The 19,187-nt window shown below is 39.6% G+C and overlaps 1 long non-coding RNA gene across 1 annotated transcript in view; it reads right to left on the reverse strand.

Annotated features, from left to right (window-relative positions):
• Positions 1 to 4,936: 4,936 nt before the first annotated feature.
• LOC148115476 (uncharacterized) overlaps positions 4,937 to 19,187 on the reverse strand; it is a 46,742-nt gene continuing 32,491 nt past the window's right edge. The window contains exon 2 of the long non-coding RNA XR_015731954.1: positions 4,937 to 5,075. This is a non-coding gene — a long non-coding RNA (uncharacterized LOC148115476). The remainder of the gene's footprint in view (positions 5,076 to 19,187) is intronic.

Below are 19,187 nucleotides of genomic sequence, written 5' to 3' on the forward strand. Positions count from 1 at the left end.
AAATGTTCACCTCAAAAAAGGAAATTGACACTTAAAATAAATGACAGGGGAACAGTCACCTAGAATTCTCCATTCATTCCAGCCTGCAACCTGAGGCAATAACTTCAATCTTTCCAATAATAAAATAATACTGGATATTCTCTGAAACCGGAAAACTGCTATTACTTCCTCTAGGATCTTACTTAGGAATAGTATATTTGATTTCTGAAAATGATTTGACCACTTCCACCTCTGGGATGGTTGCTCCTGATTTCCCAATAGATTTTGTTTGTCAAAAACAGCCAGGATCCAGATAATGGAAGGTTTGCTTCAACCATCCATAGTATGGAGCAAGGGTCTCCAAACTCTTGAATTCATGTACCCTTTATGTGTTAGATAGTTCATCAATCCCCAAATATTATATGAAAACAATTTAATTAATGCTACTTTAATAGTGAATATCATGAATAATAACAATAATAATCAGTCAATTTCAAAAGGCAGTTTACTTGGAACAGCTTACATCCTTCAACAATACTTTTAACATCATCAAACAACAACATCTGCATATCCCAGGTCCTTGGGAAGGACTCAATAGATGGATAAAAATGCCAGATCCAGTTTAAACATCTGGCTGACTGTACAACCAGCAATAACAATGGCAACTCGAGGCTGCTCTCACTGGCAGCTGACCATCCCAACTCTGGGTAACACTCTCTTGCCATGAGCCACCTCACCTTCAGAACTAGGAATTGACATAGAACTTTACCTCAACTGACCTTCCATCATTTATCCATCATTTATTCCAGTATTTGAGGGGCTGCCACAAAGAGGAGGGGGTCAGCTTATTTTCCAAAGCACCAGAGGGCGGGGCAAGAAACAATGTCTGGAAACTAATCAAGGACAGAAGCAACCTGGAATTAAGGAGAAACTTCCTAACAGTGAGAACAATTAACAAGTGGAACAGCTTGCCTTCAGAAGTTGTGGGTGCTTCATCACTGGAGGTTTTTAAGAAGAGACTGGGCAGTCACTTGTCTGAAATCATGTAGGGTCTCCTGCTTGAGCAAAGGGTTGGACTAGAAGACCTCCAATGTCTCTTCCAGCTCTATGATTGATTGATTGATTGATTGATTGATTGATTGATTGAATGAATCAACCACCTATTGATTCTCAGATAGTTACTGATTATCTGTTGACCTCCAACCATTTATTGCCCCCTTGGATAGGTCTATTGACCTTTGGGGAATCAACCTTGATCACTTTGGGGAACCCTACAATTGTACAGCTGACCAACATTTCATAGCCAGTATTTCCTTCCAGGCTATCAGATGTCAAATGACTAGATACAGAAATGACTCTTTTAATTAAAACCAGCTGGATCTCTAGTTTCTTATTCCCACATACAATTCTAAAAAAATTTGTTCTCTCAACTATTGTATCTTTATATCTACAATTTTGTCATAATGAATCATTTTATTTTCTAAGAAATTTTACTCTTCTCATATGTTCTGAACTTTTCTGCTTTTTTATATCCAAGTTGGTTCTCTTAAATTGCTCCTATTATCATTTAACCTTTTAAAAATCTATTATTCAAAAGCTCTGAAAGTTCAGAAAGACTTTAACTATTGACACAATTATTTTTCTGAGCTAAGATTTTTTTTTTTAAGAGTGTATACCTTGAGAATGCCTTTAGATGCATTCTTAGGCATCTAAAGTAGAGAAATGTAAAAAATAATATTTTTATTTTAATTTAAAATGAATTAATATTTTCATAAAATATTCTGGATTATATTTGTATCTTTAGTCATTCTGCATGGGATCTTATGTGGGTTTGTCTGTGTTTGTGTTTTATTCTGAATTTATTGTAGTATTCTATGAATACGTTTTTCAGAAATAACACATTACTATTTATTATATTACTGTGGCAGGAATATTTCACACCTATCATATTCCATTGGCCATTTCCTCAGTAGTGATGTATAGGGGGTGATATTACCTAGCCATCACTGAAGTGATATAAATCCTGGTCTCATTAGTTATTTTGATATAGCAATGGTTGGATAACTAGAATGCTCAAAAGAGCAATAGATCACTAGTAAGAAAATTACCATAAGCAATATAAATAGATCTCTGTTCCCAAAAGATCTGAATGTAAAATTGATAGTGACAAAACAAAGAAGAAGAAAAAAACAACAGTGCGAAGAAATGGAATAATGTGGGTAAAAACATTAGACATATATAAAAACCCCTGGAAAAGAGTTTAGAGAATAAACCAAGTTAACACAAAAATCCTAGAACTTCTGTTCTTTTTCATCTTTTCAGTCTGTTGTTGTTGTTGTTGTTGTTGTTGTTGTTGTTGTTGGATGTATAATATCCTCAAGCCTATTTTTAAAAACCTAATCTAGCTCTTTCAGGTAAATTCAAAGTACTATCTTACATACTACTTCTATCAGCCTGGCTACATGGTTCCTATTTTACCATGCTTTGTGTTGCTGGGATATTCATTATGTAGCAGAATAACAGAATAATAGAATAACAGAGTTAGAAGGTACCTTGGAGGTCTTCTATTCCAACCCCCTGTTCAAACAGGAGACCTACACCAGGGCTGTTAAATTTGCGGCCCACGGGCTGGATGCATCATGCGTTGGCCATGCCCACACCTGGTTTAGCGAAGGGGGGAAAAGTCCTAATACATCACATGACAACAATGTGACACCGTGAATTTGACATCCCTGCCCTACACCATTTCAGACAAATGGTTGTCCAATCTCTTAAAAACCTGCAGAGTTGGAGCACCCACAATTTCTGGAGGCAAGTTGTTCTGCTGATTAATTATTCTGTCAGGAAATTTCTCCTTGATTCTCTGCTTGATTAGTTTCCATCTATTGCTCCTTGTCTTACCTTCAGGTGCTTTGTAAAATAGGTTGACCCCCTCTTCTTTGTGGCAACCCCTAAGAACCCCCTTATGTCTTTACGAAGATGCCTTCTAGTGCTCCATTTATCTTTACTGCTACTATCACTCAATCTACTCCACTACTGCTCTGCCGTTATACCATATTGCAATGGTAGCCTCTTCTCTTGCTTGTTGGGCAGCCTTAAAAATGCTGCTATCATGTCACCTCTAGTCCTTCTTTTCATTAAACTAGACATACCCAACCATTCTTCATATGTTTTAGCCTTCAGTCCCCTAATCATCCTTGTAGCTCTTCTCTGTACTCTTTTTAGAGTCTCAACATCTTTTTATATCGTGGCGACCAGAACTGGATACAGTTCTGTACAGTATTCCAAGTGTGGTCTTACCAAGGCAATATAAAATAGCATCAACACTTCATGTTATCTTGATTGTATCCCTCTCTTAATGAAGCAGCTTTCTTCACAGGAAACATGAGATGAAGATAGCTAAATAAGGGTGGAGTCCCAAATGTTGCTCCTAGCTTGTGGTAAAGAGTGAGGCAGTTGTGTTATTGAATGGAAGTAGGTAGCTAGCAACCTGAGCTTCCTTCCAATTTAACACTTGTCCATCCTCACAGCCTGCCTACAGTTTCCTGTATTTGCTATTCAATTTGAAACAGGAAATCCCCAAGAATAAAATGTATACCTTGTACAAAAGTGTTGGAGAGGTGTAGGTTGGCATGCTAGCAGGGTTCCTTTTCTTGCATAAACCATGCCACCCACATACCAGTTATGATTGTTCTTTGTATGGGCATTATTCCAAGGTGCAGACTGAGTGCCATTTATTTGCAAAAATATGAATCTTCTTGGAGGCATAGGTTCAATCTAGCTTCCTGAAGGAGCTTCCAGTTCTGACTCAAAATCTATTCTACTTCTAAATGGACATCTTTGAAGAGATGTCAGCCTGGAGAGGGGCCTGTGGTTTAGCTGACCTTGTTTTTGGATGCTTTCCTCATGGCTTCAATAAGGTGATCCAATCTTATTTGAATTTCTGCCCCTGCTTCCAAAACCAAATTAGGAAAGCAGCAATTTCATGAGAATCTGAGAGTCCCAAGAAAAGTCTTGCTAAGATCCATAGTCGGCTTCCCAGCAGGTCCTAAGAACTAAGTAAATAATTGAATCCTGCTGATATGCCATTTCATCAATATCTCATCCTCTAACATATGTAAAAAAAATACGTTATTGAATGAATTTGCACTTTACCCATTAATAAATGTTTCTTATAAGTGCTGTTTGACCTGAATATTCAAAAATGGGTTTAGGGCCACTTGAAATAATATTTCAGGGCAAAAAGCATCACTGTGAAGTTTAAATGTAGTATCATTTGCAAAATATATCATTCGTTATATTTTCTGTCTACGCAAGCACTTTCTTTTCACACCTGTAGCAGTTAAAAAGTGTTGATGCAAACAATATGGCTTTGCTTGGAGGATCCTGCTGGCTATTGAGATTGAAATAAGATAGAAGAAGAGAAGAATATAAGTCTTTATAGCATATATGAATCTTAGGATACATTGATTTGGGATTTTCTAATTGGAAGCTTGTATGATCGGTCTCATTCTGGATCACCCAAAAAGAAGGAAATGACAGAATCTTTTTCCAAGCAGGAACCATGAACATCAAGAAACTTTCTGCTTTTGGCTGCAACATAAGGATTTTTTTACAGCTAAGATTATTCTTCAGATGGCTCTTCTATTTTCCCATGTTGGGAATTTCTCCATTTAGCACAAGCCAAGTTTAACGTTCATCATTGGTGCCAGATTTTTTGTTGCTTAGCTGGCCTAATTTTTCTTCAAACGAAATGTGATGCTCAATAGTTTCCATTTACTCTGTGTTACTGTTACCAGCAGGAATTGTTCTTATCCCTTATACATTAAACTGCATACCCAGATTCTAAATTTAAGAAGTGCACTAAAAAAAACCCTAAAAATAAATTACCTAAGTTAGAAAAGATATTTCTCATTTTTAAAAAAATATATATGAGAGAAATAGACACACTTGCATCCTCTTGGTTTCATTTATTTCAAGATTCAGGTTATTTGCATGTCATAGCATTTCCACTCTTCAGTCCTTCAGAAAGCAGTGATCATTTTCGTTTTTGAAACTCTGGAAATCAGTACTTCTTGTAGTTGGCCAAAAGGAAACTGCAAAAAAAAAAAAAAAAAGGAGGGGGGGTATTCATTCAATGCATATCTATAGACAGAGTCACAAGACTTCATGAAAATCAGTAGACGTCTGAAAGGAGAATGAAATGAATGGCTGGTGCTTCTTCCCATACATATTACTAGATTGGGAGGCTTATTTGAAAGAAGAAAAGAAAAGAGACATCCAAACAAGTTGCAATAACTTTTCTATTGTATTTAAAGGCCTCTAAACCTGAAATGAGTTTTGCAACCAGAAAAGGATGAGGAGCAGATAACAATGCAGAGAAAATCCAACATATGACATTGATTCCATATGTCAGAGGAGAGAGAATTCTGATCCAGGGGAGGTCTTTAAAAATTCCCAGCCATGGGAAAATTAACAGCGCACAAACTCCACAGAGTCACAGCGTTACAATGAACAGTGTTGGCTTCAGTTTCCCATAAAATGAAACAAAGTAGAAAAAAATTGACTCCTCCATCAAAACCAGCCAACACTGTGTGATCGGACAGCTCCAGAACTTGTTCCAAACTGGCACAAAGCCCTGGGGTGGAGATATCCTTCATTCAAACTGCTTCTCAATGTATTTGCAGTGTTTTCAGACTTTGAAAGAACCTAGGGAAGCACCCACTCCTCGTTCCCTCCTGTCTCAGCCATTGTGAGCAGGAAGAAGGAACATTGATTGCTGTCTTGGGAATCACAGCAAGTATCTTATAATTCTGTGAAGAATTAATTTCTAGATATGATGCCATTGGGACAATGTTGTGCTCTGAATGCATACCAGTAAGTGGCAAGTTAAGCATGTACATGCATTTCTTGGACCTCCAGGATTATTTTTACACTGGATGTTACTGCCTGCACATTTGCACCTGAGGATCCAATATTTTTGCTTTTTTTTTTTTGCATTACAAGATAGATAGATAGATAGATAGATAGATAGATAGATAGATAGATAGATGATAGATGATAGATGATTGATAGATAGATATTGATGATTGATAGATAGATGATAGATAGATAGATGATAAGATGATAGATGATAGATAATAGATAGATAGATGATAGATAGATGATAGATAGATAGATAGATGATAGATGATTGATAGATAGATAGATGATAGATAGATAGATAGATAGATAGATTAGATGATAGATAGATGATAGATGATTGATAGATGATAGATGATAGATAGATAGATAGATAGATAGATGATAGATGATAGATGATTGATAGATAGATATTGATGATTGATAGATAGATGATAGATAGATGATAAGATGATAGATGATAGATAATAGATAGATAGATGATTGATAGATGATAGATGATAGATAGATAGATGATAGATGATTGATAGATAGATAGATGATAGATGATAGATGATTGATAGATGATAAGATGATAGATGATAGATGATAGATAGATAGATAGATAGATAGATAGATAGATAGATAGATAGTGATATGCTCCCGGTTCGGACCAGCTTGGGCGAGTAGGTAGCGATGGCGGCGGGCAGTTCGGAGAACCGGTAGCAAAAATCCCTGCCCCTGCCCAACATGCCCAGCTGAGCCGCGTGATCATCAGAGCCTTTTTTTCCTTTTAAATGGCTCTGACCAGCCAAGTTCTGACTATCCCAGCTGAGTTGCCTGCTAATCAGGCAACTCAGCTTGGATCGCCAGAGCCACGTAAAAGAAAAAAAGTTTCTTTTTTTCTCCTCCACCCCCCGCCCCCCAGCCTCCAGCTTGCTTACCTTAGCTGCTGGTCGCAACGCTGTAATACCTGCAATCCATTGCATCAGAAAGCAACTGAATCTCCCTGCCTGCAACCAAGCTCATCAGTGAGCAGCTCTATCTGCAACTTTAAGACTTGTGGACTTCAACTCCCAGCAAAGCTGGCTGAGGAATTCTGGGAGTTGAAGTCCACAAGTCTTAAAGTTGCCAAGGTTGGAGATCCCTGTTCTATTGGGTAAGTTTTCTCCCCCTTTGGGAGCTTTAAAAAAAATAGTTAATTGGGGGGTTTTTTAGTTGTTCTTTTTTTAGACCTAGCCATTTAAAGTTTAATAATAATAATAATAATAATAATAATAATAATAATAATAATAATAATTTTATTACACAATAACTACACAACTACACAAACACACAAAATCTCACAAAGCTGTATGTGGAATTTTGTGTGTGTAAAGTGTGAAAGTTGGTTTTTTGTGGCTGTATGAGGTTCCTGCTTGTTGCAGGGGCCATTTTGGGTCTAGCACAGCTGCTTTTACATTGTGGGTGAGCCTGTTGTGTTGTGTTGTGTGTGTGTGTAAAGTGTGAAAGTTGTTTTTTGGGGCTTTTTATGGCTGTGTGAGGTTCCTGCTTGTTGCGGGGCTATTTTGGGTTTAGCACAGCTGCTTTTACATTGTGGGTGAGCCAGTTGTGTTATGTTGTGTTTTGTAGGTTAAAAAAGGGGAAAGAAGTGACATTGACTTGGCCACGCCCACCCAGTCACCTTACCACAAGCTCCGCCCACTAAGCCACGCCCACAGAACCGGTAGCAAAAAAATTTAGATTTCACCCGATGGATAGATAGATGATAGATGGTAGATGATTGATAAATGATTGATAGATGATTGATAGATAGATAGATGATAGATGATAGATGATAGATGATAGATAGGTAGATAGATAGATATACGCGCACACACACACACACACACACATACACCTACCTCTTTATGCACCCCTTCTTTTTATCTTGTAAAAGCTTTCATTTGGATATAACAGTAAATGTTCAAAATCCAATATAAAAAACATCTGTCTGCTTCAGCTATTTTTAACTATCTAAACTTATCTACTCTAAGACTGAAATAGTTGCAGAACCAGGAAAGAAAAACTAAGGCCAGGAAAGAAATCCATTTTGAGTTAAAATAGCTGGACGATGAATATGCAAAAAAAAAAAAAGACAAATAGGGCCCAGTATAGAAGGTGTCAAATGATCACTGCTGCCTGTAATAATTTATGATGACTTTCATAAGTAGTTTGTGAAACTCGAATGTTTCATTAAAAACTTGCAAACTGCAACAGGGTATTTGATATTTGTGCTTATCACTGAATTTACTCTCAGTCAGTATTAATACCCACTGGTGTAAGCCTATTGGTATAATAGGCTTATATTAATACCCTTAGGTTATATGAGGGTTTTTTTTTTTCAATTAACGGTAAACTGTCTCTGTAAAATAGATTCCTTTTGCTCTTTGAGGGAAAGGATCCTTACTATTAATCTACTTACATTACTAGCATTCAGGATTCCCCAAGATTACTCCTTTCCCAATTACTTTCTTCCCTTTAGCAATGAAACCACTACAAAGGCCAGGAGATGTTTTTTTTTTTCTTGGCTAGAAGCTTTTTTTAAAATAAAAAATAAAAACAACCTTCAACAGACAGAATACTTTAGTAAGTGTTTCCCACTCTGCCTGAGGTCTGTTGTTCCCAATAAATGTAGCCAAGCACATTTTTTTTAAAAAAAGAATCTTTCTTCACTTGGCTTATGCTTGTGCTTCAAACAAGGAGGTCTTTCTCACTTGAAAACTTTCTGTAAATGTCCAGTAAAAGCAACGCGATCAGCTGGTCCTTCTGTTTATTTGTAAGCCAATGCCATTTCACAGAAAGAAAAACACACCTGTCTACATCAAACTGATGCATAAGCATGAATTCTGTTAACAGGAAGAGGACTGTCTGTCTTCTGTGAAGCATGTTCTCCTGCGTTCCCAGAAATTTTTGCTGAGGTGGTCAGTTTCTAAAGTGAGAGTCGATGTTGTTTTTCCTTTGATGGGTTAGGATGCAGGCTTTATCTCAGGAAGTTTAAATAGATTGATGCAAGATAACACTCTGTCCAGGAAGAATGCCTGGAAAGCATTTGGCTTTAGAGAAACAGAGATCAAATTTGTGAAATGCTTTATATTGGATTACCTAGAAATTCAGAGAAGGTGCAAGTTTTTGAGTTTCACACCTCTCTTCATCAGGAAAATAACACAAATATTCAGATCAGGAAAAGAAATAGAACAAGCTATTAATATCCGTGTTACTTTCAATCCAAGTTATTTCTGCAGACAAAGGACAAGGTTGGTTGCTAATTAGATTTCCCCCCGGGCACAGAAGACATGTTCTTGCTCATTGCAAGATTACACAATATGCATATGTCATTCAACTAAAAATGAAATCTGCATGATTCATAAAATCACCTGGTTGATAACTAACTGTACTGGGATTTTATAAAAATCTGGGCACACAAGTGACACTGGAGGAAGGTAAGTACAGAAGTGGTTCTGCCTCAGCCTATTGTTGAACTCCTTATTTATCCAAGGAAAGGGGGTTTTTTTGCGACTCAGTCATAACCTTGAAATCAAGCAAAGTCTGCATTCATAAGAATGTTCACTTCAAAGCTAACGCCCTCAAGATCAACAGGAGTTACTTGAGAACCACGATGTTTTCCTTATGACAGTTTCAGGATGAGAATATTATAGGCTAATGAACCACTTCTTTTCAGAAATCTTACATGCACAATAAAGCTTCCCCACATTCCAAGTCACTAGGACCTTTTCTGTGCCCCCATTCTCTTCAAACATGAACTGTCAGTTGAGTTTCTTTGATTAGACACACCAAGTGGGATAATGTTTCAATATTTCATGAAAGCCCTTCCATGTGCATTGCCTTTTCTCAACCAGCACTTCCCCATGTTAAAAAGTAAACTTTTGCTTTCAAAAATAATTTAGGCCATTAAGCAGGGTAATCCCTATTATTCAAAACAGTTCTATTGTTCAAAGACACAAAAGCCAAAAGGAAAAGAAAATATTCAGTGGGCAGCCTTAAGCAGGCTTATAATAAATAGTTCTTTGTATCTTAACAAAATCAGTACACATAATTGAATGGAAAGTCTTGATGTTATGGCTCATTAAAGAAGACCTGGGGGGAGGGGAGCAGAGACAAACTGTGGTAATTTGGGGCCTGAGAAACTTCATTTATACTAGCAAAAGTGAATGTAGAATAAGAAGACCAAAGGTGTTCCAGTGTTTCTCAACCTTGGCAACTTTAGGAGGTATGGACTTCAACTCCCAGAATTCCCCGGTCAGAATTCTGGGAATTGTAGTTCACACTCCCTAAGGTTGCCAAGTTTGAGAAACACTGCTCTAGTCCAACATATTGTTTGTCACACACAGTTAGATGTTTCTGACATCAGTCAGATGTTTTTGGGATGCCTGTAAGAGGACATGAAAACAAGCATTCTGTTGGTTTGGCATCCCAGCCACTGGTATTAAAAAGCAATTTGTTTCTACAACTGGAAGAAACATCTAGCTACCATTCATAGGTTAACCATATACAGAGTTCACAATTACTTCCTTTGGCCTTTTCTGCCCACCATACAGTTTTATATAGAGTGATACCAGTTTTCGGGGGAATGAGGGCAATTATCTGTATCCATTTTTTCCCAGGAAACACTTAACAGTTCGATCAAATCGCTCCTCAGTTCCCTTCATTTCTAGCATTCAAATATTCGTTGTTTTCATTCATTTGGGTTGCTTTTTTCAGCACGGTTTCCAGTTCCATCACTAGCCAATGATATTGTTGAACGGTGTCCAAAGCACAATCGTATCACAGATTTATATGAAAGCTCTGCAGTATTGACATTTATTTATTTATTTATTTATTTATTTATTTATTTATTTAATTAATTAATTAAATTTCTATACCACCCTTCTCCAATAGGACTCAGGGCGGTGCACAGCCTAAGTAAAAACAGAGCATACAAAATTTAAAAACAGTATTAAAATAATTAAATATTTTGGCCGTAATTAAAACAACCCAATTTAAAATCAATTTAAAATTTAGCTCAAGCCAGCCCAGCTAGTTGAAATAAATAAGTTTTCAGGGCCCGACGAAAAATTTGGAGGTCTGTTATTATCCGTAACTCTGGGGGAAGGTTGTTCCAGAGGGTAGGCGCCGTCACAGAGAAGGCTCTCCCCCTGGGGGTCGCCAGCCGACATTGTCTGGCGGACGGCACCCTGAGGAGGCCCACTCTGTGCGAGCGTACTGGCCGGTGGGAGGCTATTGGTGGCAGAAGGCGGTCTCGTAAGTACCCCGGCCCTAAGCCATGGAGCGCTTTAAAGGTGGTCACCAACACCTTGAAGCGCACCCAGAAGACCACCGGGAGCCAGTGCAGCTCGTGCAGGAGAGGTGTCACATGGGAGCGCCTCGTTGCCCCCATAATCCCCCGCGCGGCCGTGTTCTGGACCAGCTGGAGCCTCCGGGTGCACCCCAGGGGGAGCCCCATGTAGAGAGCATTGCAGTAGTCCAGGCGGGAAGTGACTAGTGCCTGAGTGACTGTGCGTAGAGAGTACCGATCTAGAAAGGGGCGCAACTGGCGTATCAGGCGAACCTGATAAAAAGCCCCCCTGGCCACGGCCGTCAAATGATCTTCTAGAGACAGCCGTGTGTCCAGGAGGACGCCCAAGTTGCGAGCCCTCTCCGTGGGGGCGAGTAATTCGCCCCCAATAGCCAGCGATGGCGTCAGCTGGCTATATCGGGACGCTGGAAGCCACAGCCACTCGGTCTTGGAGTGGTTGAGTCGGAGCCTGTTTCTCCCCATCCAGGCCCGCACGGCCTCCAGGCACTGGGACACCACTTCAAGGGCATCGTTGGGGTGGCCTGGGGTGGAGATGTACAGCTGGGTGTCATCAGCGTACTGATTTATCTATTTATTTATTTATTTCAAACTGCCCAGTGTGAAATTGGTCTTTTTTATATATATAGCAAACGCATATTAGGCTATTCCATTAAGCTTCTCAATCTAAACCCAAGAATCTTTCCCTGAGAGTGACTTCCAGCTCAGATTCTACATGCATTTTTGTGACAATGTGTTTCCCTTTACATTTGGTGAAACTGAATTATATCTGCCACTTTAATGCACCTCACCCAACTACTACCTTTGCCTTTGGGAAGTTCCTTTACATCCTTTTGTGATTTATCACCCTAGGTAATTAGTGCCATCGATAACCTGTCCACATTCTCTCAGACTCTAAGCAATTAGTATTCAGGCTGAAAAATAAAAATCCCAGGACAAACCATGAATAAATCCACATTTTTATGCCTTTGTTGTACAAACTGTTCCCATTTTTTAATTAGCTACAGTTTGCTGTAGTTAGCGAGCCTTTCTTCCTATTTCATGACAGCTGAGTTGGCAAGGGTCATTATAAAAAAAAAAAGCCTTCTGGATACTCAAACAAACCATTACTACTATTAATTTGGTTTATATGCCAACTTTCTCTTCAAAATGATCAGGCAAGGGAGCTTTTCTAAAGAAGGGAGGAGTGCATTCCATGGTCTGAAAGCAACTCAGAAGAGTTGCTTTCAGTGTCCCATTAGGACTCTGAAAGTCAACGAGATTCTTCATAGGAGAAGTGGCTCCTCGGGAAAGTCATGTAAAGGTTAAGATCTTCAATTTTACTTGAAAAGTATTTGGAAACCAGTGCAGAATCTTTCAGCAATCTGGCATCTTGCATCAATTAGCAATTTCTGGACATTTCTGGTCATCTGACAGTGAATGCAGTGCAGTCATCAAGACAGGATCACTGGAGGGATTCAAAAAATTTTACTACCAGTTCTGTGGGCATGGCTTGATGGGCGCAGCATGGCTTGGTGGGCATGGCTTGGTGGGCGTGGCAGGGGAAGGATACTGTAAAATCTCCATTCCCTCCCCACTCCAGGGGAAGGTTACTGCAAAATCCTCCCGATTTTGCATCCATTTCCTCCCGATCAGCTGGGACTCGGGAGACAGAGAATAAATGGGGGCGGGGCCAGTCAGAGGTGGCATTCACTGGTTCTCCGAACTACTCAAAATTTCCACTACCAGTTCTCTAGAACTGATCAGAACCTGCTGAATACTACCTCTGGAAAGGATGTGACCAGGCCATGGATACCTTCTTCCAAATCCAAACCAATGAGGGAATAACTTCAACTGGTACATTAACCCTAGCTACAGTACAAATGTTTTTCTTGCCATAACAACAGTGGTGGGTTGCTAATGGTTCACACCAGTTCAGATGAACCGGTAGCAGCAGCAGCAGCACCCACCCAACTGGACATCATCAAATACAATCTGCGCATGCGTATGCGCAGACGAGGTGCACGCACGAGCGAACCGGTAGCAAAAGTAAGTGAAACCCACCCCTGCATAACAACTCTATCAGAATAAACAACTCCAAGTCACAAGTCTGTTTTTCCTTTAATGATAACAACAGACAGGCAATGGCCTTTCCCTGTAGACATTTTCAGAGAAAAAACAAGTACTCCACATACGTATGTGCATAAAGGCACATATAAAGAACTGAGCATCTTTGAGAATGAGATTTTTACTTCCGGATAAATGGGTAGAGCAAGAGTATGAAATATCTTGTTGAGAATATTGGTGTGGCTTTTTGCTAATATGTTTCATGAATAATAATTGCTTCCTTTCCTTCTTAAGTACGGAAGCATCGGGGTGAAATCCAGCAGGTTCTAACAGGTTCTGGAGAACCAGTAGCAGAAATTTTGAGTAGTTCGGAGAGCTGGCAAATACTACCTCTGGTTGGCCCCAGAATGGAATGGGAATGGAGATTGTGCAATATCCTTCCCCTGCTACGCCCACCAAGCCATGGCCACGGAATCGGTAGGGAAAAAATTTGGATTTTACCCCTGGAAAGCATATATTGTGAAACTCTCCATTACACACGTGAATCTTTCCCTACAAGGCAATCTATGGGAGACCATCTCAAATTCATTTTCAACTCAGGGTCAGATGGTCTGGGCCTTGAGAATAACAATCCAATCAAGAAGCAGTAAAACATTCTTTTCATATTTAACATAATCAAAACACTCTTGCTTTAAAATATTATTTAGTTATTTATCCATGATAAATTTCAATGTAGTTTTCTCAGCATGTCTCCACCCAATCCAGCTCCAGAAACAGAATCTCGTACTATAGCAGGATATCACACAGGGCTTTTCCCTACTGCTGAAATGAAGCACTACATGCTTCTCTTTGAGTCTGGATGAAACTATCCCACTGCTACTGCATCTCTGTTGTCTATTCTGAATCATTGCTGGATCATACTGCCTTAGCATTATATGTGTGCAGGATATAATAAGCAAACTAATTTGTTTATTCCTCTGGCTGTTTTGCCCTCACTCTTCCCCAGCTGATGGAGAAACATCTGCCAGTCATAGAATTGCTGAGGACTTGGGGAGGGGCTTTGAATGCAGGAGACTGTCTATCAACTCTAGACTCCCTCTGAACTTCTCCTTCTCATTCTGTTGCACCCAGGGTTAAATAAGGATTATCAAAAAAAAAAAAAAAGTTTTGAATCACAAGCAACATTTTGCTTGGGGATTCTCTCCTCTCCTTTTCTTTCTTTACATACCCAACAAATGCTGAGTTCCAGATTTCTCTATGTAATGCTTGAGAAGCAATGAGAGATGATGGTCCTACCATATGTGATACTATTTCAGCCCTGAGCTTTGCTGATAAGGGCAGGGGTGGGCTGCTGGTGGTTCGCAGGGGTTTGGGAGAACCTCTAGCTAAGATGCTGTGAAGTTCAGAGAACCCCCAAATCCCACTCCTGTCTGGACCCTCCCACCTCACGCCTCCCCTCCCAGGAGTCTCCATGCAGGCGGTTTTGGATGCAGGTAAGTGCAGGGTGCACGTGGTGGCTCAGGGAGGGCGAAAAATGGGCCTACCAGAAGTTTGGGTCTCCAGAGGGCCTGGGGAGGCTGTTTTCGCCCTCCCCGAGGTTTAAGGAAAGCCTCCGAAGCCTGGGCCCCCTGGTCTTGGTGCAGGAGGCCGACTGGGCCATGCCCACCATGGCCACACCCACCCAGCAACCAGACAGAGAACCCCTTGCTAAAATTTTTGAAGCCCACCCCTGGATAAGGGGTCCAAAATTAAATTATTTATCATGCTGCCAACTGGATAGCCTATTGCTCTTTCACAATTCTGACTCAAGTCCAGGGCATTGGATGACTTCTTCCAGAGGTTTTATATAGATGTTAAAGAACAAGAAAAATGATCAACCCTTCAGATACCATTGAGCTGACTTCTCGATCCCCAACATACATTGAGGAAGGAACAGAAACACTATAAAACAGTGCCTCCGATTCTCATAGACCAGCCTTTCATAACTTCATTATCCTTTGACATAATTTTCAGGTTTCAGGGAATCCTGCATGAAAATTATACAACAAAAAACAAAACAAAAATGTCACTTCCATTTTTCTTCTAACCTACACGATCCATGTTTTACAATATTTAAAACAACAGGAAAGCAACAGATCAGCAGCTGAATCACAGTGTGTAAAAATTCCCACCCCTGCAAGCACTGTGGTGTGTCAAGTGCAAAAAAAAATATGTTTTTTTAATCACAATCTCTCACAGAAACCACCTCTTTTGAAATCCCAGTTGAGAAAAGCTATAGACAGTCTGGTAAATACCATGCTCAATGGCATCAAAATCCAAAGTCTAATAGGACCAAGGAGGACATACTATCCTATCCAGATCCCTGCACAGGTCATCCAAAAGAGCAACTAATGCAATCTCTATCCCTTATCTGAATCTGAATGTTAACTGTCAAAGTGCCGAAATAATCCATTTATTCTAGGCTGTTGAGGCATTGGTCTGCATATACAGATATAATTAAGACAGAAAGTCATTTTTGTTCCCTGTTTTAAAGGTCACATCCATGTGCCTTGAGTGATATTTACCATGGAGAAAGCAAACATTTATATTTCAGATACAGATGGTTTGAATGAGACATCTCCTTAATCACTGGTGGCTAAAGTTGAGTTTTTATCCTCTCAGACCCTGAATGCTGACATCATGTAGTCTGCAGAAGATGTGAGGAGAATGAATCTGGTTCTTGGGTCTGATGCAGTTTCCCACTACTCTTTTAGAGCGCACAAGAGTTGGGGAAAAAATAATGTGTGATTCTGGACATTTACTTAAGAAAATGATAAAATCAGAAACTGTAGGCATACTTGATCAAAACTGGTAGCATGTCTATGTTAGGTCTTTGGAGCAATTCTAAATCAGCTCCAAAACTGTTTGATCTCTTGACATTGACTGTGTTAAATGACTGAGCTAATTTATTTCTGGATTGGCTATTGGGTATTTGAAGTTGCAGCAAAGTTGGACTTTATATTAGCGTTATGGCAGTTCTACAGAACTTATGGGCAGGCTTTTTTCCCACTGGGGGAAATCTTTCACCTTACTTCCTATTTCACAGAGATTTTTTTTCCAGTGCCTCAGAGAAATCATGGCTTCGTAGAGCTCAGTAGTTGTCCCTCATAGCAGCATTTCAAGGCAGGTGGTAGTGAAGGCAAAATTGCGAGGCAGCTTCAAATTGAGTTTGAAAGACTGGAGAATGTGGAAGTGGCCTAAAACTGTTTAGAAATTTATTTTCTCAAAGCATTTCTGCAGCAGGAACAAGAACAATCAGAATGCATAGTTGGTCCAGTTATTTGTCTGCTATGAGCAGCCAGCATGGTGTTCAAAGATGGTAGCCAGCATCAAGTGAAACTTCTAGAAACTGTGAACTGAAATGACTGGATGAAATTATCCAATCTCAGAAATATGAATTTAAGCATGAATTTCATGCTTAAATTCCTAGCCATCCCAATTTAATTTATCATACCATTAAATCTATTGACTTTGTATTTCATGGAAATAGCCTCTAGGATCAAATTAAAATGACATTACTCTGAGACTGAACACTAACAGAACAATCCAGGTATATCTAAGTTGGGGCTCTACAGAAAAGCAGCAGAATGTTCATTCTTCCCCTCCCTCCTGTTTTTCACTTGTGGATATCTTTTTAAAGCTATTCACAAAAAGATCTGAATTTAGCATTGTTGTTTCTCTTCCTTTTAAATTAAGGATCATTACGGTTAAAGAGAAAGAGAACAAAAATAGAATGACGCAATGTTATGCTCTGGGCTGCCATATGCTTAGGGATAAGAGGGGGGAAAGGTTCAGCATCAAGTGTGTTGCAAATACACTGCCTTGTGCCATTTTTAACATTTGACTCTTGACAGTAACTGCAAGAGGCTCTGAGGAAGCTGCTAAGCATTCCTCCAGATATAGTGCAAGAGTTATAGGCCTTGAAATCCAATCCCCAGTATGAGTTGGAGATAGTGCTCATAATTCTAATTCAAAGTTCTTTTAAAAAAAAAAATCTGAGCTTCCAGGCTTTGTGGTTAAAGGACACATGAAGGCAGAACCATAAATTCTTTTTATTTACTTCTATGTCTGCGTACTGAAGGGTCTATTCATTGCTGCTCATTCATCTGATTTTAGTCGGCATTCTTTATGCATGTGTTGTCAGCATCTGCCAAAGGGAAAAAGAAGAAAGCTGCTCTGGAAATGCCCTTGCTAGGCTTATCTTTATTTCCAAACTATCTACATATTTCTTTTCAGGCTCCAGCATTAGGAAAACAGTAGTTTGCACTTTTTAAGTGGATAAATGCTTTGGAACATGTCACTGGTCTGCGGCTGCCATATCGGATTAAATGTAATTTGTTTTGTTTGTACAGTATTTGCTAAGGTGATCCCCACTATTGTGATCTGATGATCAGGATTTCTCGCTTAGTATATATGTAATAGAAGCCCATCCAGCTGTGGATTGATTAATCAAATCATTGCTTTGTACACTGTCCAAATGTTTTCAGTTTAGTTGTTTACAGCTCTTAGCACAGTCTTTTGATTGGTCCACTCCTTCCACAGATACATGTCCACCCAGTCTCCATTTCACAGGTATCTTCCTGTTGGAGTAACATGCAAAACAATCCAATTATTACACTCTGTCCAAAATGAGACATTCCCATATGAGTACATTTGTATGACCTATCAAAATATATTAATTTGGCTGATATTATGTTATTAGCTGAACATAATTTTAATGAAATTTAATGGTGTGATTCACAGACACTAAGCAATGATATGGGGTTTTTTGGCATAGCATGTTATAATAACTCTGGCAACTATAGTTTATACCAGGGGTGGGCAATTAATTTTCCCAAGGGGCCATATGAGAAACTGAGACTGTTGTAGAGTCCAATAGGATCCACACTCACACATGTAAAAAGCAGTTGCTTTCAAAATAAAAGCTACACAGTTGTATTGCATACACTTGTTTATATTTTTTATTTTTTAGTTTTGATTGACCTCACATGGGCTGGGCAAGGATAGCCAAATGGCCAGATGTGGCCCAGGGACTGTAAAGTGCCCAGGTTTATATAGAGACCCATGGCTGAGCCCAATAAACAAATTCAGTTTATACAGAGAGGGAGAGATCACCTGCACACATAGCACAAAGCATTAGAAAGTCACTAATCGGTTTTTTTTAAAAAAGCATGTCTTGCCTTTAAAATGAAATTGTACAGTATTTATTTTAGGCCTCCTTTCAAAAGTTCTCCATTTGACCCACCACAGAACAGTAGAAAACTATCCCACTGATTCTCACCCAATTGTGTGGATATATTTAGGAATAATGCTGGGAATGATTGAGGGCAAAAGAAGAAGGGGACGACAGAGAATGAGGTAGATGGAGTCACTGAAGCAGTCAGCGTGAGAAAATGGACTCTAGGGCAGTGGTGAAATCTGAACCGGTTTGCTACCAGTTCATTGGCCGCACATGGGCACTGCACTGGCCGCACATGGGCAAACGTGCCCTCTGTGTCTGCACACGCATGTGTAGTATATGCCAAAATGAGGCTTGGGAAGGTAAGTAGAAGCGGGGAGGGGGATCAGCTGTGGCACACACTTTAGCTTTGCTAGAAAGCAGGATTTCCTGTTTTCTAGTAGAGCTAAACTGTGCTACATAGCTGATACCCCTCCCCCCGCTGTTCTACTTACCTTCTCAAGCCTCCTTTTGGTGTGTGCAGGATTTCCTGCTTTCTAGCAAAGCTAAACCCAGCTGCACAGCCGATCGTCAGAAATACCGATTCAGAGGAACTGGTAGCTTTTTTAAACTACCGGTTCGCTTGAACTGGTAGCATTTTTTTACTACCGGTTCATGCAAACCAAAGCGAACCAGAGCAAACCGGTAGCA

Source organism: Pantherophis guttatus, chromosome 2 (assembly GCF_059756535.1).
Source record: "Pantherophis guttatus breed Tessera chromosome 2, ASM5975653v1, whole genome shotgun sequence".
Classification (NCBI taxonomy): Eukaryota; Metazoa; Chordata; class Lepidosauria; order Squamata; family Colubridae; genus Pantherophis; species Pantherophis guttatus.